Source organism: Photinus pyralis, unplaced genomic scaffold, assembly GCF_008802855.1.
Source record: "Photinus pyralis isolate 1611_PpyrPB1 unplaced genomic scaffold, Ppyr1.3 Ppyr1.4_LG4, whole genome shotgun sequence".
Taxonomy (NCBI): domain Eukaryota; kingdom Metazoa; phylum Arthropoda; class Insecta; order Coleoptera; family Lampyridae; genus Photinus; species Photinus pyralis.
In genome coordinates, this window is record NW_022170511.1 from 2,705,440 (window position 1) to 2,729,040 (window position 23,601).

General features: G+C 35.9%; 3 long non-coding RNA genes across 5 annotated transcripts; 2 read left to right on the plus strand and 1 right to left on the minus strand.

Moving 5' to 3' along the window:
* The first annotated feature begins 387 nt into the window (after positions 1–387).
* Positions 388–5,011, plus strand: LOC116169951. Its single transcript, XR_004145135.1, has 3 exons — positions 388–3,525; positions 3,575–4,496; positions 4,544–5,011. It is a non-coding gene; the product is annotated as an uncharacterized LOC116169951 (long non-coding RNA).
* Positions 5,012–17,258: 12,247 nt separating this feature from the next.
* Positions 17,259–18,559, plus strand: LOC116169522. 3 transcript variants are annotated; one of them, XR_004144978.1, is made up of 4 exons: positions 17,260–17,441; positions 17,493–17,921; positions 17,975–18,179; positions 18,227–18,413. It is a non-coding gene; the product is annotated as an uncharacterized LOC116169522 (long non-coding RNA). The 3 variants fall into 3 exon arrangements; XR_004144979.1 differs by adding an exon at positions 18,436–18,559 and having other exon boundaries at positions 17,262–17,441; positions 17,493–18,179; positions 18,227–18,386; XR_004144977.1 differs by having other exon boundaries at positions 17,259–17,441; positions 17,493–18,179.
* Positions 18,560–19,503: 944 nt separating this feature from the next.
* On the minus strand, positions 19,504–23,003 carry LOC116169529. The gene is made up of 5 exons (XR_004144985.1): positions 22,358–23,003; positions 21,433–21,716; positions 20,480–21,382; positions 20,009–20,424; positions 19,504–19,960 (listed from the first exon to the last, which is right to left on the minus strand). It is a non-coding gene; the product is annotated as an uncharacterized LOC116169529 (long non-coding RNA).
* Positions 23,004–23,601: the final 598 nt, after the last annotated feature.

Sequence of the window (23,601 nt, forward strand, 5' to 3'; positions counted from 1 at the left end):
ATCCTTACAATCACTTACTATTACCATGCAAGGCAGTGCCATCCGTCTTCCGTTGCAAAAACGGTTGATAAATCATGGTTATTGGGTTATTAATATCTCTTTGGTTAAATGAGTACCATATTGGATTTTTACACCATGGAGGAGAATTTTATATTCCCTTGCCAAGGATATGTAATAATGAATTTTTGGACGGTTAAAAAGTACATCTTTCTAACGATGAAGGAAATACGCTAGGAAATAAGTGCTTAAAAAATAATTAATTATTAAATTAAATGAACTTAGCTGGAGATTCTGCAACACATGCTGTTTTATAAATTTTGGGGGCGTATCTAACATTTCAATATTCGATGAGTGTTTTTTCGCGTTAGTTTTAATGTCCCGTTTTGCTTAATATAATAATTTTAGTTTGTGCGTGTTAATTTTACATCATGAACATGAGTACTTCAGGCGTACTTCTTATACAGTCAAATTGAGGGATCTAAGGAAAAAAAAGCTAACTAAGGCAAATGGGACCTGGGCTTTTGTGTTATCTCTCTCCACCTCCTCCTGTCCATGGCAACTTTTTTCCAATTGCGGATTCCGATTTCTTTTCTCTGCTACAATTGTGTCTATGCATTTCCTTTTCGGCCTCCCTTCTCTTCTTTTTTTGCACTCCGCGTTCCTCTCCTAGCGTCCTTATGTGGTACAGCCAGCGTATTCTTTGGTTTTTAATCACTCCTAATATGGATTGCTGGTCATACATCCCCATCACCTTTTCATTTGTTCTCCTTCCCCATATTCTATCTCCTACTTTCTTGCCATTAAATATTCTTTCTAGCACGTTCCTTTCCCATATTTCCAGATATTTTGTTTTGATAAGAGACTATATTTCACTCTTGCACCTTACTGTCGACCGCACTGTTTTATAGAGTCTGATCTTGGGATTTCGCGATACACTATTTGATTTGAAAATTCGCAATAAGGATGTAATGATCTACCGTTTCTAAAAAAAATAATTTTCTTTTGACCTCCTACAGTAGGGTAGAATTTGAATCTGACAGTGTAACTTAAATGGTTAATCTGTGCCGGGAAGGAATTATTAGCATTCCCTCTTTGATAGCGGACACTTAAGGGAGGAGTGTGCAAATATTTTAGCGCTAGATTATTTAAGCAATCGGTTAGACTTATAGTCTAAGCGAATTTCAAAAGTGAGTATAAGTGAAGAAATTCAGTGCTAATATTCTTCGCCGAAAAATAGCAACACTGTAATAAAGAAAACGTACTTATGGACATTTGAAGAATCCAGCGTTTTGTTTCTCACGCCTAACACATTTTAAACAGCTTGCGTTGTTTTACGGGACAGTTTTTCCTTTTGGAGAATTACATATTGGAGTATATCAGAATACATTTCAAAATCAGTATTTATCCAACTTTTGATTAAAAATGATTGACGATTATTGAGATATCCGTGAAAGCGAATTGAACTAAATTCTTTCCTGTGTCAAACTATGGTTACATTTGCTAGCTGGAAGTAAAAGTACGAAAAGGTAAGCTTCAATAAGATACTTCAGCAACATCACAAGTCGAAGAAATCTCCAACCCTTTACAAGATACCAATATAAATTGACACCTCTCCACGGGTTTGAATTATCGAAGCAGCCTTTAATTTGTAACCGTTCCGTGATGTTAAGAAAGAATGTGCGAAGAAAACAGGGGGGGGGAGTTATTATTAAGAGGAATTAAAGGAAATGTGAAAATAGGTGAAGAAAGAAGGCATACAAAGAGGAAGTACGAACCAGCCGTAAAGAAACGATAATGTAAGAAAGTGGTCACGACGAAGGCATGACGCACGGATACGTGAAGAAAGAAAGATATGATGAAACAAAATGTGCAGAAAGAAGGCGAAAACAGTGGAAGAAATTTGAGGAAAAGTGTGATAAAAGCTATTGAAGAGGAAAGTGGCGAAAATGAATTAAACGTGATATGGCGTAATGACAGCGCGAAGAAGGTTCGACGAGAGGTTCGAACAGTCAAAAAAGATGGAGGCCGGGAGTGCGATGGAAAAATGGGAGTGACGAGGTATATTCGAAAGCGAAAATAAGCAGTAAAAGCTGATGGAGCACTATAATGGATGAAGAAAGTTGTAGGCGTAATAGAAAACTGTGGGGGACGATCTTAAAGGAGGCCTGAAAAATGAACGAGCGTAAAGTCACAAAGCGACAGTCTGATGGAACGAGGGGTAAAGAACAGAGGCGCAGCGAAGAGTAGGTCAGGGGGAGGAAGACACTTTAAAAAATGAAGGAGGTGTAAAAGACGTATGACGAGGAAAATAATGAAAAAAAGAGACTTGAAACAAGGGCCGAATGAAGGAGTAAAAAAGAGCCTAAATAGTTCCGAAGAAAGCAAGGGGAATGCGCCAACGAAGTGTAACCGTAAGACTAAGAGATTTATGGAAAGCGTGAAACAATTAATAGAAAAGAGTTTAAAAGGAGAAGGGTGTGACGGTAGCCTTAATTTTGAATTAAAATTTTTCCAGTTTTCCCGCAGAAATAAGTAACGTAGAACTCCTGTTGACAATGCCAAGGTTATGCAGTGTCCTCCCAAACAAACTTTGGTCATGATAATGTCATGTAAGGAATTTATCTGAATGATGGCATTATTTTAACGAAATGTGTCACATCTGGCTATTCATGTTCAATGAGCTATTGTCCTTTAAATACTTGGGACGTCAAGATAGCGGTGATCGGGGTCAAATTACGTCCGTTTTAATAATAGTATTCCATTAGTTACCGCATCATGAGGTAAAGCCACCGTGGAAACTGCTTCACTTGAATATTTTTTGAATTATTAACGACCTCTAGATTAATGAATTAAGCTACCAGGACCGAACTGAGTTTTTGGAGTTGGTACTTTTTGCATTCGAGTTATCAATGATAACCGAGTGTTAGGTTAAAAACAAAGAAAGCTATTTGTGAAGATTTTTCGAGTTTTTACATTTGCTTGTTAATGAAAACTAGCCCCGGTACCAGAGTCAAGTGTTATAAGAAGAGGTTCGTTTACGTTCTTTGAATATAGGCCCTCGGTATACTTTTCTACAGCCAAATTGTATTAAATCCTTATCGGTTACACCCTGTATACTTTTCTGTCACCTCGAGCGTGTTAAGTGACCCGAGTTATAATTTATAATGGTTGTACCCAAAGGTGAAATATCTGTGTGAGTAATACTAAATCATGACTGATGATGAAAGAGTTTGTATGAAGCATAGGATAAAGTCACGCCAAACGCGTCATAATTTTATTGAAGACCGGAAAACGAGTGACCAGAGATGATCTTTGCGGTGAATCGCGACGAAGGCGTGGTTAAGGAAAATTTTATACTTATTTTAAAGTTAATCAGTGTTGCTTTAATATTGCAAAGTTGTTGATCTACAATGTTGTCGAAAATTGTAATACTCCTTTCCATTTTTACTCTTTGGAGTGCGAATTGTCAAAATTTAGAAGAAGATGATACAATTTCTTTTCCAGATGAGATGCAATCACAAATGAGTATGTATAAAACTACAGTAACCTTATATTTTGCTTCTTATGTATTCAGACTTCAACAATCCAGAAGTTGCGCCAAGAAATTTATTCCAGTTTGCTGGAACAGCTTGTGCTAAAAATGAAGTTCTGGTCGAGGGAAAATGTAGACGGAAATTTGGACGATTTTAGCATGTGGATACTTCTGTTTACGCTTAACACTGTACAATTAGTTACCTAGGCCCAACTATTTCCGAATGCTTCTCCCAAAAGTACAGTTATCGATCATACCTCGCAATCCAGTTACCAATTTATGTATCAGGAATGGCTTAGAAACATTACAAGGCAAATAAAACCAAATTTTGTATTCATCATAACATTCTTTACCAAAATTATTATTGTAATGACTTTGATGGTGAATTGAGCTTTTTTGACCGATTACCTTTAATTAAGTTTACAGAATACAATAATAAAAATTAGCTATTTGATAATCTAACATAATTTTTATCCGTAGTCTTCGGCTAAATGCAATTAAATAAAAAGTTGGCGTTTATTTGCTAACTAAGTTCCGTTTTGCTTTTGACGATCGATGTCGGGATTTTCCATCAGGACTAGTGTCAATGGGAAATCCTGAAATCGATAGCTAAAAAAACTGAATAAAGTTTTATTTAATTGTATAAAATTTCAACCCTTCTCATTTGACATGCCCAATGCAATCGTACACAATTGATAACCAACAAGTGTCGCATTTGCACTAAAACTATCATCCTTGGGAATGTTAGCAACTGAAATCCAATGTTGGGCAAGCTTTCCAAGGATAGTAAAAAGGTCACACAAATATATAAAATGGTGCGATCTGTAGTTGAACAGTCTTCATTTCAAAATGCGCAAGTATTTTGTTACGGTGATCTACATGATTGCTTGTTTTACCATGATTCAAGTCGTGTCAAATAGGCGAAGGACGAGATCATCAGTTATATTTCCGGGTCAAGCGTCCAGTGAGTAGATTATCGAATTTTAAGGATTACATTAGTGATGTTTTTAGCATAACTCCCATGGAATCCACAACCTTTGAGTTCGGAAATAATCATATTATAAACGCTGGCCCAAATTGTGGTATCGTATGGGAGAAGTTTATGTGGAAGGGATGTGTAGACGAAGGTTTAACTACAACAGAAGACGCACTATGGTCACTTAATCTAGTGATATCAGTGTAATGAAAAAACAACCAAATATTTGACAAAGCTTCGTAGTTAGTTATTTTAGGTAAAACTGAATATAGCTCAAACAAAAGTTTTGATACAACGTAGAAACAGTATACCAAGGCATCTAATTTGAGCCGGCAATATTTGTCAAAATAACGTATAGGCATACTCATACAAAACTAAATAAGAAAAAATTGTGTACAGAAGGTATAGGTAGTGGGAGAAAATTAGGTTTACTCCTTAATATAACATTTTGAAAATTAGCTCTTTTTCTTTTACAACCCACAACAAAATTTAACAGGAAAAGCTAGATTTTCTCCTTCGGCAAATAGAAAGCCTAGGAGCGTTCTAGAATAGTTCAATTATAAATTATAAATTTTTGGTCTCTAAGTAGATATTTGGTTAACAAGGATTGCAACTTGAACATTTTGGTAGAAATAAACGACGGAATAATGAACGAATGGGGAAGCCTCGAGGATCCTGTCAGCTGACCTGGAAGAGAAAGACTCCTGCGTACGGCACTGCACGAGCTTCCAGGGGACTTCTTCTCTGCGAAGACTTTTGGAGTGGCTGACAAAGATGATACTGGCAGTGGCAGTGGAGAACGTTTAAGGAACTTCTTGAGCAAGCTTCTCTTCCCTCTTCGGAATATAAGAGGTTTAGGTAGTTGTGATAGTTCCACGCTATAGGAACGGTGGTGATCATACGCTATGAAATAGCGGTAGGTGTTTGGATTTACGCTGTGGAAAGCGGTAGATCTGGAGTATCTCTACGCTCTACGTAACTGGGATTTGTCCTTGGTTCATTATAACTTCTTATCGCTCGGTACCTATGTACTATGTGTAAATAATGTCAGTCAGGACGTTGTATTTAAAATTAAGACATTTAGAATGGATTCCTGTGCCTAATTGTTAATTAATGTTCATCAAAAAATGTTTTTCTTTGTTTAATGTCCTGGGTATGATTACGTTTTAAAAGAAAACTCCTTATAAGCGATAGATAATATCTAACAGGACGATGCCTTGTGCAACTGTAGGCCACTGCCTTTCGATTATGATAAGAAGGGTTTGGAAGTATTTTCTGTTGTCATTGGCAAAAAAATGCACACAATCTACAGTGAATTATAGTGGAAGTAGTGGAAGTAGTGGATATGGTTCCAGTTCGAGTTAAACTGAAACAATGATTTGTGGGAGTGGAAAATATGTTTGGTGATTGAAAAACTCAAAAATATTTAAGAATTTACTGTTAGAAGTAATTTCCTTTATTGGAAATAAACCAAATGTCATTATCTGATGGTTCACTTCAATAGCTTCAATGGCTTAGACACAACAAATTAATGTTAAATAAACAAACAAGTTGTAAATCAGCGTATGCATGATTAAAGCGCATTTTTGATAATGCAGGTCAGTATTTTAGTAGCGAAGTTTAAAATTATCGATCTCACGAATAATTTTGGCTGCGTTAAATAATTAATTTTATTTAATTTCAATTGAGGGTACATCTTTATTTTGTAAAACAAATCACAAAGTAAATAATAAGTTTTTATACTGGTAGCGCTATCTAACGGTAAAAATATAGCACCTCCGAAACCCATATCGAAATTATTTTCTTCAATTATCGATCTCACAAGTAATCTAACTCAAAATAGACTAGTGCCTGCACATCTACACTATAGCAGAAAGCTTTTACTGAAAATTTGAATTCTGTAGCTATTGTAGTTGTTGAGATCTAACGCGGACAGCCGGCCTGCCAGCCATAACGAATATAATAGCGTATTTTTTTCAAAAATGCGCTAAAAATCACATACCTAATACCTTTCAATGTGGGATCTGGAGTAACAATTATGGAAGCGACATCGGTTAAAAATCTGGGAATCACCGTAGATCGGCACCTGTGATGGGACCATCATACCAGACACACTGCACATAAAGTCATAAATCTTCTACCTACTTTTCGTTATCTACGATCATCTTAACAACTAATCAAAATCTATTATGCCCTTGTACAATCATTGTGATCATATGGAATTATCGGATGGGGAGGAGCATACGACTGCTATTTGAATAGAGTTCACGCAATCCAAAAATAGATACTACGCATTATTTACAAAAAGAATATCCGTTTATCTCGTGACGAATTATATAGGGAAACCCAAATGTACGATCTAAGGCGGCTATATTGCTTAAAATACTATTACGTGTAAAACGATGTAGAATTCCCAGAATAACTTACGAATATAGCTACAATATCAGGCGAGAATATTGCATCTTGCACCCTAGAGCCCGCAAAACGATTGGTGCTAAGTATTTGGCCCCGAGGATACTCGCAATATTACCTTTGGAATTAAAAAACGTACAGCCTTACCACATATTCAAAAAGATGGTTAAAACATGGCTATATACCAAAAATAGAAAACTCTTTTCTTCAATAGTAAACAGCGACTACCGGTTCTTCGTGCTCTACGATTCAATTGCACAGGAAAATGTTGACATCTAAATTTTGTATTTATTATGCTACGGCGTTCTTTGAAAAATGTTTATTGAAATGACTGTGAAGGTTCATTGCAATCTTTTGACCGATTAGGTACTTCTAATTTTAAAAAAATACAATAATAAAAATGAGTCACCCCTCTTTAATAACGCTACTTCATATCTTGCATCATTTCCGATTTTACGTGCTTTAGGCAAAACCTACACTTATTGATAGCAATCTCATTAGAAGTACAACTAGGCTTAATGCTATAGAAAGGTTTAAGGAAACGTTGGGAAAGTTAAAACTATAAGTGAGCTATCGTTATCGCAACTGAAATACCATGTTGTGCAAGCTTTATCTTCGTTCCCAAAGCCAGTAAAAGGTCACCACAACATATAAATCGTGCAATCGGTAGTTGAACAGTGAACAGTTCAAAATGTACAAGTATTTTGTTATGGTGATCTACATGCTTGCTTGTTTTACCTCGATTCAGGTCGTGGCAAATTGGCGAAGGACAAGATCAGCAGACGATGGATTTATGTTTCCCGGTCAAGAGTCCAGTGAGTAGATTATCGAATTTTTAAAGTAATATAAGTGCGTGTTTTTAGCAATAACTCCCATGGAATCGACAACTTTAGAGTTAGGAAATAGGCATATTATAGGCGCTAGCTCAAATTGTGGTATGGGTGAAGTTTCTGTGGATGGGCTTTGCAGAAAAAGGTTTACCGTCAACAGAGGACGCACCATGGTCACTCGAAAACCTAAGCGTGTTACTACCAGTTCTAGTAATATAAATGTAACGAAAAAACACTAAAGAAACAAATTTTTTATTATACCTGAATCACAATCTCCGTTTTAAACACAAACACAAAATACGTGCGAAAATACTACTAATAGATTTGAAAGTGATACGTTTTTTCATGAATTTGCAGTTTGATTAATGAGGGCGAACACCATTTTCATTCATATTTTATAGAAAAAATCCATCTTGACTCCATAATTTTTTTTAAACCGGGCTTTTCGACATTCTTCCATAAATCTTTATCTTCTCTCCCAAAAATATCTCCATAACATTCCGGAACATTCGGTCTCTTGTTGTCCCTATCGCTACTTCTCAAGTTCATTTCATCACATTAATGATTTGGCGAAGGGGGCGCCTCGGCATTAGACTCATTTTCTTCTGCATTTGTGTCATCATTTGTCCTCCTAATATGGATTGTTGGTCATACATGCCCATCACATTTTCATTTGTTCTCCTTTCCCATCTATCTTCTACTTTCTTGCCTTTAAATATTCTTTTTAGCACTTTCCTTTCCTATATTTCCAGATTTTTTGTTTTGATAAGAGACTATATTTCACTCTCGCACCTTACTGTTGACCGCACTACTGTTTTATAGAGTCTGATCTTGGGATTTCGCGATACACTATTTGATTTGAAAATTCGCAATAAGGATATAATGATCTACCGTTTCTAAAAAAAATAATTTTCTTTTGACCTCCTACAGTAGGGTAGAATTTGAATCTGACAGTGTAACTTAAATGGTTAATCGGTGCCGGGAAGTAATTATTAGCATTCCCTCTTTGATAGCGGACACTTAAGGGAGGAGTGTGCAAATATTTTAGCGCTAGATTATTTAAGCAGTCGGTTAGACTTATAGTTAAAGGCTAAGCGAATTACAAAAGTGAGTATAAGTGAAGAAATTCAGTGTTAATATTCTTCGCCGCAAAATAGCAACACTGTAATAAAGAAAACGTACTTGTGGACATTTGAAGAATTCCCAGAATGACTTACGAATATAGCGAGAAGATTGCATCTTGCACCTTAGAGCCCGCAAAACGATGGTCAACGCAATGCTAAGTATTTGGCCCCGAGGATACTCGCCATGTTACCTTTGGAATTAAAAAACGTACAGTCACCACATATACAAAAAGATGGTTAAAACATGGCTATATACCAGGGGTGGCCAAACTTTTTACAACAAGATACATTTCTTTTTGTATGAAACTTGCGAGAGCCACACTTCCCATGATTGAAGAGAGAGAGGGGGGGGGGGGTCTAGGGTTTAACAAAAGATTTATTTATCATTCTTTGTGGTTAGGTTGGAATAGCACTTTTAGGTGCTGATTTGGTAGTTGCGACCGTTTTAATACAATTTATAGTCGAGTACAACGCTTCAACATCATAACCTGATCCACACATCGGCTATTAACTCCAGATCCACGAGCTCTGATTCTTTTAATATGTTTTTTGAAAGTGGAAAACTTTTGTTAATTAGGTACCTACACCAACTTCAAATGGATTTAATAGATGGCGGGTTCCAATTGTTTTGTGAGTGAGCCGCAGTATAGACTTGAAAGAGCCGCATGCGGCTCGCGAGCCACACTTTGGCCACCGTTGCTATATACCAAAAATAGACTTTTCTTCAATAGTAAACAACGACCACCGATTCTTCGTGCTCTATCCTCTATAGCACACATTCCGTACATGGCTTTTACGATTCAATTGGACAGGAAAATGTCGACACCTAAATTTTGTATTCGTCATGCCACGACGTTCTTTGAAAAATTATTATTAAAATGACTGTGAAGGTTCATTGCAATCTTTTGACCGATTAATACTTCTAATTTAAAAAAATACAATAATAGAAATGAGTCTCCGCTCTTTATTAACGCTACTCATAATCTTGCATCATTTTCCATTTTACGTGCTTTAGACAAAACCTACACTTATTGTAGCAATGTCATTGTTATAGAAAGGTTTCACGAAACGTTGAGAAAGTTAAAACTATAAGTGAGCTATCGTTATCGCAACTGAAATACCATGTTGTGCATGCTTTATCTTCGTCCCCAAAGCCAGTAAAAGGTCACCCCAACATATAAATTGTGCAATCGGTAGTTGAATAGTGAACAGTTCAAAATGTACAAGTATTTTGTTGTGGTGATCTACATGCTTTCTTGTTTTACGCCTATTCAGGTCGTGGAAAATAGGCGAAGGACAAGATCAGCAGACGATGAATTTATGTTTCCCGATCAAGAGACCAGTGAGTAGATCATCGAATTTTAAAAGTAATATAAGTGGTGTTTTTAGCAATAACTCCCATGGAATCCACAACGTCAGAGTTAGAAAGTAGGCATATTACAGGCGCTAGCTCAAATTGTGGTATGGGTGAAGTTTCTGTGGACGGGCTTTGCAGAAAAAGGTTTACCGCCAACAGAGGAAGCACCACGGTCACTCGAAAACCTAAGCGTGTTACTACCAGTTCTAGTAATATAAATGTAACGAAAAAACACTAAACAAACAAATTTTTTATTATACCTCAGCATCCGCATATCGCCCGATCTGAAGCGAATCACTTGGTGCCGCTGGTTACTGCTCAGTTTTTTTACGCTGGGTCGTGGGTTTCTAATGACTCTTATTTTTTTACATTGAAATGGGCGCCAATCTGCCTTGATGTTACTTGCCGACCGACAGATGAATCGGACGAGGACAAATATGAATATAATATACATTGAAGTAGTATTTAATTTGATTATTGTTGTAATTTGCGGAGGGACCTCTACTCTAGTAACGACACAACACCAATTGCATTGATTTGACAGTAAATGCGGTCCAGAATCTATTTCGCAACAAAGCCTTGCACAAATCGGCAATTATCCTAAAAACGGAATTGTTTTTGACTTATCTCAAATTAAGGAACACTTACGTTATGTAGTCCGTAGTACTGAATTAGTTCGCTCTTAAGTAAAACTCTATTATTCGACTTTTCGTTTGTGCTATCTAAGATTGTCTACCCAGAAAATGGCAAACCCGCTCCCACTATCGCCTAACTCATAAAACTCGTTCACCGCCAAATTTAATTTATATTTGAAGTTTAAACTCTAATCTTGAAACGTTACACTCATAACCCACAAGTGGAATGCTACTATTAACAGAAAATACCATTTTCTTGGTCCCTTTTAAATAACGAACAACCCTCTTCAATGATTTGCAATGCTCTTCTATAGGGTGTTGTTGAAATCTACCAACATAACTGATAGGGAAACAAATATCAGGACGAACGCATAACATCAAATACATCAAACTACCCAGCAACTCTTGATATGATTTATTGTTATTGTCGAATTTGTACAAGGCAACTTTAATCCTTTCTTCATACGAACTGCGTTATAATCTTGTAAGCAAAATTTCTTCAAAATCTTCAATATGGTAGGGGTGAGAAAAGTTTATGTAATCTGAACCAATTTCAATCTTCATGCCCAGGAAATTCTTCAGCTCTCCGCAATCTGACATTGAAAATTGTTTAGACAATAACTTCTTCACATTTTCCATATCCGAAAGTGTTTTTCCAAACAAAAGCAAATCATCTACGTAGAGCACCAAAAAAATATGTTCACCATTTTCATTGCGTGTATAAAGGCAATAACCATGTTTTGATCTTACGAATCCAATTTGCAAAAGGTAACTGTTCAACTTTTCATTCCAACATCTAGGAGCTTGTTTTAAACCGTAGACTGATTTGAATAACTCGCACACTTTGTTTTCTTCATTTGTAACACTATCAGAGGTAAGGTCATGTAGATCTCTTCTTTTAGATTTCCATGCAAAAAGGCTGTTTTCACATCCACCTGTTGGAATATCCAAGACGAATACCAACAGCTAACAAAACTGGGAGTCTAGTGAGTTTCGCAACTGGTGCATAAGTTTCAAAATAGTCGAAGCCATGCTTCTGTAAATATCCTTTTATAACTAGTCTTGCCTTATGCTTCTTTGAAACACCATTTTCATTCATATTTTATAGAAAAAATCCATCCTGACTCCATAATTTTTTTCAAACCGGGCTTTTCGACAATCTTCCATACATTGTTTTTCACCATTGATGTGAGTTCATCTTCAACTGCTTTGATCAATAAATCTTTATCTTCTCTCCCAAAAATATCTCCATAACATTCCGGAACATTTGGTCTCTTGCGGTCCCTATCGCTACGTCTCAAGTACATTTCATCACATTGATGATTTGGAAGGAAGCGCCTCGGCATTAGACTCATTTTCTTCTGCATTTGTCTTTTCAGTTGTTTCTCGTTGATTTTCAATAATTGAATTTTCCGAGACATCTTCAATTACATCAACATTCTCGACAAAACCATTTTCCTCCTCTTGCTCGAGATCTTTGAAATTTGTTTTCCTTAGTCCTTAGATATGAGCATTTTCCGGACTTTTCTCAAACGGAAAACTTTCTTAATCAAACTTAACATCACGTGCAGTAAAAACTCGCTGTTTTTCTATATCCCACAATCTATAGGTACCCATTAGGAGCATAGCCATTCATAACTGATTCCCTGCATTTTGGAGTTTTCTTCTCAGCTGATCAGGAATCCAAGAAAATGCTTTGCACTCAAACACCCTCACCTTATTTAAATCTGGTGACTGGTTATACCACTTTTCAGCCGGTGTCTTGTTGTCATTCAGTGCAGCAGTAGGACTTCGGTTGATCAAATTTACTCCAGTTAAAGCAGCTTCACCCCTCAGTCTTTTCGACATCTGGGATTCCATCAACATATTATCGTTACTAATATGCCCCAAACGTTTATGCCACAAATCAAATTTACTATTAGTACTCTCAAAAGCGCTACTGCTCACTAAATCAATTTCCAATTCATAGAATTCACTATATACGCAGTCGCAGTCCATTTTTCAAAATTATCGCCTCACTCTTCTCAAATACCACATTTAAACCTACTTTAGTCCATTTTCTAACCGACAGTAAATTATCACGTAGATCTGGAACATACAGTACATCCCGCATACAAACTTCAATGCCCTTATTTCTTATTCCATTTACTTCTCCGGAGTACGTGGAGATCAGTGTTTCATTTTCCTTTGCAATACATAATTGTGATTGGTTTCCTCAGCTGTTTCATATTGGCGAAGTACCACTTCTCATTTGCCAAGTGATCACTCGCTCCTGAATCTAACTTAAATACAATGGTGCGGTTTCTAATCTCCACAAATTCTTGATTTGAATCGGCCATGAAACAAACGCTGTTAGAGTAATTACCACTAGTAGCACTCCTCGCTTCAGCTCTCCGCAATCTGTGGAGGATCTGTGGAAGCGTGCTGGGCCCATAACCTATTATATTTGATCCAAATTCCAATGAGATCCTATAGAATTGAATACGAAGGAAGAATATTTTATTTGACTTCAAATTAGAACTTGACAATTATCTCAATTATTTTATTCAAACCGATTGCTCTGATCTTAATACCTTAAGGGTTGCTCAACAAGGAAGTCCAAGCTTAAATGGGCACTAGAAGCTGATGTTGCTTTCAATTATCGTGTGGTTGATTAGTTTTTGTTATGTTGCATTTTCGAAATCTACTTGAAAATCTACGTCATTTGATACCACATTTTCCTATACCTAGCATCAAAGGTCGAATTTTTGACGGTTGACTGCTTTTCTTTAGCGCCCTGTACCTATGGCTCCGTTGACTTGAATTTCAAAACGTCGTCCAAAATCAACACTCCCGATGTGATGCTGAATTCGAATGATTTAAATTTTTACCGCCCTCCTACTTGAAAACCTTTGATGGCGGGTATAGGGAAATGTGGTATCAAACGACGTACATTTTCACTTCGAAAATGCAATAAAATATGGGTTTTCTATTTAAAATTAGAAGGTCGCTATCCACATTTGCTTAAACCGGAAATGAAATGATCATAAATAATTAAATTAATAACAACAAGCAAATTTCGTTAAGAATCAACAGAACAAAATATTAGACCTAGCAATAGTTTCATCCGATCTCCGGTCAGAAGTTACGCAAATCAGCAGTCCACTCGTGCCTGAAGATATATATCATCCGGCCTTAGCAACCAATTTGGCAATATCAGGAAACGCAATCCCCTTTAAAGTTTCGTCAGGGATTACATACAACTTCAAACGAACCAATTACATGCACTTATACTCTGAAATGATACACACGGATTGGTCCATGTTGTCCAAATTTAAGAATGTAGATGACGCATATGATTATTTCTATGGCATAATCTACTCTATGTTTGATAAATATATTCCAAAAACTCGAATCTGCTCCACTTCAAAATATCCCGCTTGGTACAACAAGGACATAATTCAAAAGATTAAGATGAAAGAAAAATATAGACGCCTCTACCTAAAGCATCGAAGTAATTTCCATAAAGAATTATATATCCAATCACGGTCTCAACTCAACTAAAAGTAATGATAACTGCAGTACACAATGAATTCATTATAAAATCAGAAGCAAACATGGCCAAAGATTCTAGAAGTTTCTGGTCATATGTTAACACACTAAAATCAGTTTCCAGAATATCAGGTTTGATGAATTATCTTGGAGAAGAACTACACAATGCAGATGATATAGTAAATGCTTTTGCAACATACTTTAAGAGCGTGTACGATAAAAATGACTCACTGCCAGTAAAACCATTGTACAACACTTTAGGAAACATATCTATTACCAAAGAAATTGTTTCTCGGCACCTGGGGAAGCTTAAAGCCAAACAAACACGAGGATTGGACTTAATACCGGCTTTTATAATTAAGGATTGTCGAAATGTGCTGGAGGGACCATTAGCGTATCTCTACAATCTAATCCTATCAACTGGCGAGTTTCCTACAATGTGGAAAAGCGTTAAAGTGGTCCCAGTCCATAAATAGCGATATAAGAAAGTATCGACCTATATCAATTATATGCAATTTTTCCAAAATCCTCGAATCCATAATTAGTGAACACATTTTATCCATTGTTCGTAACGAAATATCTTCATGTCAACATGGGTTTATGCCACAGCCCTCAACAACGACAAATTTAATTGGTTTTACGCAATTCATATCAGAAAATTTAGATCAAAGGTTTCAAACAGATGTCATTTACACTGACTTCAGTAAGGCGTTCGATCGATTGAATCACAACATTTTAACTCAAAAGTTAGAGAAATATAATATCCTTAGCAACATATCGCAAGTTATCAGATCATATTTGTATCATAGACTTCAAATTGTGGGTTATAATGGTCACCAGTCCACATCGTATGTAGCAAGCAGTGGGGTACCACAAGGGTCCAACCTAGGGCCAAACACTATTCCTATTGTTTATTAATGACCTACAATCAGTTGTGAAGGGTCCATGTTTACTCTATGCCGACGACTTAAAACTATACAACACTATACATAGTGAGGAAGATTGCCATACTCTCCAAAATGACTTGGATAACGTATCCCAATGGTGTGTTACTAATAAACTTCAATTAAACCTTAAAAAATGTACTTGTATGACTTTTGCACGTGTTGAGGACAAAATAATGTTTAATTACTCAATTAATGGTAATGCATTAAACCGGGTTTCGGTAGTGCGTGATCTTGGAATACAGTTTGATGAAATTTTGTCATTTAATAATCATGTATCGCAATTATCTTCTGAGTGTTCGAAAATAATGGGATTTATAATAAGGAATGGCAAACTACTACAAATTAATACGCTCGTGACTCTTTTTAATGCATATGTGATAAGTAAACTCACCTACGGTAGTGTGGTTTGGAATCCTCAGTTCAAACACTCAATAAATATGTGGGAGAGAGTGCAGAGATGATTTATAAGATATCTACTGTTTCGAGAATCGGGCGTTTATCCGAATAGAACCGTTAGCAATGCGAATCTGCTCAGTGCCTTCAATCTTATTTCAGTGGAAAATCGTCATAATATAGTATCTATAGTTTACTTGAGCAAACTTGTGAATTACCAGATTGATGACCAATATTTCCTGTCTTTGTTACAATTCAATGTACCTAGACTTGCTTCAAGAAGTAATATTACATTTACTTATAAGACATGTAATACAAATCATCATATGAACTCTCCCCTTATCAGACTATGGAGACTGTACAATTCCCTAAATAGCGACATTGATATCTTTAATGATAAAGTAAGCGTTATAAAAAAATTCCTGTATCAAATGTATTCCGCGAACAGTCAATGATAGCTACGTATGGATATAGCAGTGTAATATCTTTGTTACCCAAACACTGCAGATGTCATTTTAATAATGGTAGATAACTGGTAGCTATTATGGCTTTTTCTCAAATAATTATAATTTCTTTCTAGGTACTTGAAATAATATTTTTGTTATAATTGTGTCATTACATAACAGTATGAAGCTAAATTTCAGTGTGAATGGATGCTCTCCTATTTTATGTTACCTTTTTTTTTGTTCTTACATGTTTTAAGTTTAGTATGCATGTATTTACTAGCACGTGCCCACTAGGTAAGATTAATTGTGATGTTGCTCTGTAACTGGCTTTGCTGTTGAGCAATAAATATATATTTACTTATTTATTTATTTATTTATTTATCATGATAATATTTCCTTCGATGAATCATAAAAAACTATGTTGGTGTGCAAACTATGAATGGGAGTCTGAATACTTTTAGATAACGGTTTGCGTGAAACAGCCTGTATACGTACAAGTATTGTTTCCTTGCTAGGAGCAGAGAAGTGGAAAAGAGGCAGAGAAAGTTTATTTGTCTGCCTCCTTTCCGCTTCTCTGCTTCTTTTGATTTCTGTATCTGTGTTGACTAGCCGTTTATGTACAACCAATTCCAGCATCGTAATAAAAAAATTTAGTATTCGCCACGGACGAGTGGGATTCGCTGACACGTCGGAACTTCCGACTTGTCAGCGAAAACTCACTTCTCGTTATAATATACCGCATAATTACTAAAAATATGTTCGAAACTTTATGGTTACCCGGTGTTTATTTTTGCGAGTAATCTGGTTTTGAAGTAGAAAAGGAGAAAAATGTTCAGTAAGTCACCGTAAAATTTATGTTAGGGTAACGGTGAACCAGGTAAAATTTTTGCTAAAATTTTCATTTTTGAAAAGTCGAAATTTAGTTTAAGGAATACCTTATTATGCAAACCCGTTGCTGTAACTCCAAGAGCGAGTTTTCCTGAGGTCAAATAAGTTTAGTTTTGAAGAATTTCCATAACAAAATACAGTTTCCCAGAATCATGCAAGGTCACATAATAATCAAACTTCTACAATATAAGTCGTTTTATCGGTAGTACAGTTCGCAGTGTCATACTATACGGGTTAAAAATGAATTATAATTTATATTGCTTTGCTCTGCTTTTTACTCTTACATGTTTGACATGTATAAAAGCCGTCACTATTAAGCGAAGAGCGAGGTCTGCAGATGATACCATCGTGTTTCCGGATTCTGTGATAAGTAAGTACTGATTGATCGAATTTCGAAATGCACTATTAATGAAATTTTAAGCTGAAAGTCCCATAGAACCAACAACTCCCCCCTTGTTCAACAAGTTTCTTGTGCAAGTTGGCTCAAATTGTGGTATTGGCGAAACTTTCATCGATGGACGATGTAGGAGAAAGTTTGGGAGATTTTGAAAAGCGCATTCGACCTCAAATGGGTCGCGAAAGCATACTGAGTATGTTTTCATTTAAAAAGAGATTAATTATGTTTTAAAATAAAACGAAATCCATAACAGCAATGGACTTTGATTATCACGAAAATATAATCTACTAAAACGTTAAGATCGTAGCACCATAGGAGCTTAAAATTGTTTGTTGATTTTATAAGCTACAATGGTTTATCACCGTATTTTGCTCGACTAGGTATTAGCAATATGAAATCATTAAAACAATCAATTTATTTTAATTGCAAGGTGATTCTTTCCGACCTTTAAAGGTTAGTTTCCCAATATCATTGTTTTGATGCATATGTTTATATACTTTCATCAGCGTTGAAACGTCACCAAACGGCGTATTGGTAACTAAATAATTAATCTGGCAAACACTAATAGGTCACAGTATGATTGTATATTCAATATGAATCACGCGCTGCTCTATCTTCTTACTTGTTTTACGCTCATCACGGCCGTGGCAATAAACCGAAGGGCTAGGTCACCAGATGACGACGACATTGTATTTATGGATCCGGATGCTGGTAAGTGAATGTTAAATGTTTAAAGACTGTATTAATGAAGGTTATAGCGCCTAGGATCATAGAAACGACAACCGACTTTCCGAGTAGGAATATTATAAAATTTGGCCGGAATTGTGGTATTGGGGAAACATTTGCGGACGGAAGGTGCAGAAAAAGGTTCAGACAGTTTCAATAGTCGATGAAAACTGAAAAACGAGAAGAAATGATGTATGAAAATAAAACCGATCAGGCTTATTTGTGTGTTTCTCTGTTTTAGATGAGACAATAAAAATGGTCGTAGATCAAAACAACAAGTAGTAGCATTTAATTTTAAGTGGCTATGGATATTTTAGCTGGACAGGACACTACACGTCTAAATATAAGAATCAAAGTATCTATTACGATCATATTGTGTACTGCCCGTTGAGGTTATCCATGGTTAGTTCCGTGCTTTATTGGAGTTCTCATACCATCATAACTACTAACATTGGAAATGTTTATGTTTTCGTATATGGGTACAATGTTACGAATTTCGTTCAAAGTCTAAACGCAACGGTCATCTCCTTAAAATAATCCGAGGGTCGTAAAGGCTTAGTTTTGGAAGCAATGCTTTCTGATCTGGTAAATGTTTTTCCAAAATTCCTACTCCAAGATGGTGCACGTCTACTTGGGAGTGAGAACAATTCTGATGTCGAGTTTGGTCACAATTTTTGCTACTAAACCGCCTATTTCGATTCATCTATCGGGCGATCAAAAATGAGGGACTGTCGAGTTACCTTTGGAAGTTCGAGTTAAGTACGATTTCCCATGTAAAAAAAATTCCAAACTCATACTACTCATGTTTGATCGCCCTTTACTATGGAGTTTTAGGCGTAAGAAAAGAAAAATGAAATATATTTCGTACGAAAATCCAGAAATAAACACCGCAGGAGAAAAAAAACCTAGGGTAACACACACAAATATAAAAAATAGATTAACTACGAGAACAATACAATAAAAATCAGATATCGAATTAAATGCAGTTAAACAAATTAACAAAAACGTGATATACGTTACAATGTAAAACAAGATAAATCAATTTAGTGCATATCAAACACATCTACGCTTAATTTAGGCAAACAACTCGTAAGATGATAAATTGCATCCATCATCGGCCACCATTCAACACGAAAGGTGCAGATGAGAATGCAAGCAGTAAATATTCAAAGCAAATTCGATTATCACGCACATACCCTCGTACTAAAAAAAAATATAAATAAAAAAAAATAAAAAAGAAAGGTTAATTAGAGGGTTCCACTTCTTGTATTGCTAAGACACAAGAGAAGAAACAACAGATATAGTGCATAGTTTAATGTTATCATTTTGTAGTAGAAAATGGTAAAATTATTTGCCGGCTTACTGTGAGATGCCGTTACCTACATCACTTTTCCGCTACTCTCACTTCACGTTAAACGTAACCAGTCTAACCACATAAAAGAAGGCGCCCGGCTCATTGTAGGAGACTGTTACCTCACCTTGCTTAGCTCAAAATTCCACAAATCAAAACACCCAGAACTTAACCAGATTTCCTGAACCCTGAATTATCCAGAAGCTCATGGCTGGACATGATGCATATCAAGGGCCTGAATTTAAACCTTACTAATCCCTCGTATATCCGCCCTGCAGCTTACGGCCGGTACTTCGTGCCTGACATTTTTACACCGTACATTGTGATGCAAAAAACGATTTTTTTATTGCTATTTAAGTTGCATAACATCAAGGGGTTTGAAGGAATTATAAATTAACTACAACCATGCAACGCACTAGAAAATAATATTCATTATTTTGGCAGCATAGATTAACGCTCACACCTTTACAAAATTATTTACAAAAACCCGAAACAACTCGTGTTTAGTGCTTGAAATAAAGCTAATATTTTTAGCCGCGTACGAACTATCTTGTTGTCCAAGATCGAATGAAGCCCAAAAAATCTCCCCTTGAGGATTCCTACTATCCTTTCTCATTAACTACTAACCACAAAATGGCTTCTTATCCATGAACATCGTCATCTTTACTTGTTGCTTGTTAGGGTAATAAATCTAAATCAAATCCCACTTGTGACCAACATATACGACAACGACGATGCATTTTCTACGATAATGAAATGATCTCCTGCTTCTTCAGTGGTTTAGAGTAGGTAAGGCCAATTATTAAGTTACCCACTTAGGTCTAGTTCACAGCAAGATCTCGTCTTCAGACATCCGAAACCAATTATGACTACAATTATCTACAGAAATTAAAAGATTTAGAAAGCGCAATCTTCAATCACACCAAATGCTTACAGATTTACTCTTGAAATTCCACTAGTCACATGATTTATTGGAAAATCCCTTGTAATCCTATGTATATATTATGTAACCTGCCGTAATCCTTGAAACCTAAAAAAACTGTACCTCTCTCTCTCTCAAATTCACATTTAGAGTTACTGTTACAACATTTACAGGCGTACCCTTGAATATTAATCTTAAGTCGGCAGTGAGTTAAGTTGGTAGCGCAGCATGGGCCACATGACAAAAAAGAAAATACCTTACCTGCAGGTTAACTAGTAATTTATTCTCTGCTTGAATTTGCTCGTAGGTAGTTAGTATATAGGTATTCTTGAAAAATTTTTAACCTTAACCCACTGGTAATTTTTGGGGACGCTATATACTCAGAGACTTGTTATTACGGTCTCTGTATATACCTTTTAAGTGTGCTTACAAAATACCAATTTGGACAAAGCAGGAAAATTAAAGCATAGACACCTACTGGTTGAAATCTATACAGAGTTTATTATTATAGGTCCCTTGACTGTATACCTCTCCGTATAGCTATTTTGTGTAAATATCTCACTTTAAAAAAAAAAGTGCACTTTTTCGTTTTCATGTCTGTCTGTCTGTCTGTCTGTCTGAATCACAAAGGCTCCGGAACTACACCACTTACAGGCTTGGTATTGGTGTCATTCGATCAGAAATTAAAAATTATTTCATGTTTGTATTCTCGTTAAGGCATGAAATGTCCATAAGGGCTATTAAAATCGAAAAATCTAATTGACGAATTTTTAATAATGCCAGTCTTTTGTATGAATGGAACATTTTCTTGAATTAGATTTGCTTATGGTGCATTTTACAGTTTCATTGCAAATGTAGCATCTGCCTTCAGAAAGTACAGTGGTATCTTGTGTTAATTTTCAAATTCAATTTTTGCTGTAACAAAAGGTAATGTACTTAGTTTTACATGTAACTATTCGCTTTACCGTAAATTATGTCGCCTTCAGCTGCCTCTAACTGAGGGGTAGGTGACTCTTCTTGTGGATCGGGAAATCGGTACAAATACAAAAATAACCTCATACAATTAGATTTGTATGTTTCGCATATAGAAGGTCGTTCTTCAGGGAATGGTTTTGATGCTAGAATGAGTTTCATTCTGGCATTATTTTTGGTAACTTTTTTATTGGTACACGATTTTTTGAGGAATTTTTAGTGATGAATTGGAATACTTGGCCCCAATGACATGCTTTCTAACAGCTATAGCGTTCGCCTAAAATAAAACTTAATAATAAAACAAGGAACAAGACAAAAGAAATTAATTTCCCTTATTAATGTAACTAATTCGATTCTACTTTTTCTTTCATTTTGAAAATATGGTGAGAACGCATTTGACGTACAGAAAGGGTTAAATCCAACCGAAAAAAGTAACGCTTGGAGGTTCACCAGGTTTGTCATTCTGGCTTCTATGTTACGATGCACGAAAATATAAAACAGATAATCCATCAATCCCGGGTCCGGGTTTTACCCACCCAGTCGGGGTCTGGGTCGGGGTCCGGGTTTTGCCCAGACCCGGACATTTTCCTTGTAAAAGTTTAAATTGGAAGAGTCCGCCATAATTACTTTTGCAGTTACTACTATGCGATCAAAAATGAGTTGCTGTCGAGTTACCTTTGGAATTTTTGTTTACATGGGAAATCGTATTTAACTTGAACTTCCAACGGCGACTCGACAGCAACTCATTTTTGATCGCCCGTTATTAACTCTTGATTTTGGCGAAGGATATTATACTCATGTGCCTTGAACCCTTGATCCCCTGTAAAAATATGACGTACTTTCTTAGTACTGAAACGGGCCAAGAGGCACACTAAGGCCCTGGTACTACGTGTCATAAAATCAAAAGAACCAACGTACGAGTATATTTGTGTACCACAATCTCTTTTCTATTTTGTTCCAAATTCAATTAGATTGGCGTTATTATGGCAAAAACAAGAATACATTTGTTCCCATTTACTGTTTGTTTCTACGTCAAAAAGGCTTTCTAAGTAAATACTCCAACGAAATGTTCTATGGAATGGCGCAATTCACAGTGTTCTTCTAAGTAAATTAATCAAACTGGTTCAATAAACACGTTCCGTGAAATATAGAAAGCATACGTTGAAATCGGGTCAAATTTAGAATTAAGGTCATCCTAACTAAACAGAATGCAATTCCAATACTGCGATCATATCTGCAAAGTAAAGCAAAAACATTAGTAATTAATTAGTATTTACATCTGAGAAAAGCCTTGCACGTAGTTGAATTATCTGACACTTCTATAAAAAAGAATGACCCAAGCTGGTGTTATCAATACGTCGTTGGTCACCGATCGCATCGCATGTAACGTTCAAAATGGTGCGCAAAGAGGTATTGTTTTTAATTTGCTTGTGGCTCGCGTTTTGCTATGGGTCAACGATCAGAAGACTAGCGTCGTACGACGATGACGATGATGGTGGCGGAATGTTTTTTCCAGATCAACTTATGAATGCGATAGCTTCAAGTACGTATAACCTATAATTATTTGAATAAGTAGTGAATGTATTTTTACCATTAGCAACTGAAGATCCTGAGATTATTGAAAAAAGAATAATTTCCGTTGGCTCTAACTGTGCCCCAAACCAGGATGTGGTTAATGGAAAATGCAGAAGAAAGTTTGGCAAACCTTAGCAAAGTGACCATTATGGTGATAAAAACACAGACTGAAATTTAGTGCTAAGAAATATCATCGAAAGCCGGTACCTACCTACAATACTCGTCTTTGTAGTACCTTAGATTTAAATTAAAATTAAGATAATAATTACAGTTTATATAGTACGAGTAATTACACATTATTTATAAAATATACCTAGTTTTGCTGCAGTTTGGAAAATTTGTGGTGAAAGGTGACCTTCGATGATGCAACTGAGATTCAGTGATTTATTACGTATTTAGATAATTGGATTTTGGACGATTTTATTTCTAAAGGTTTCCACTGAATATTATAGTTTAGTTTTAAAGATAAAATGAAGAATATTCGCTTAGACCAATTGAAAACACTATGAAAGCATTTTTGCTTTGCATGTCCATAGTTTCTAGTTTTGCTACATACAGAGCTGTTTATGTATGTATTGAATTTTTAA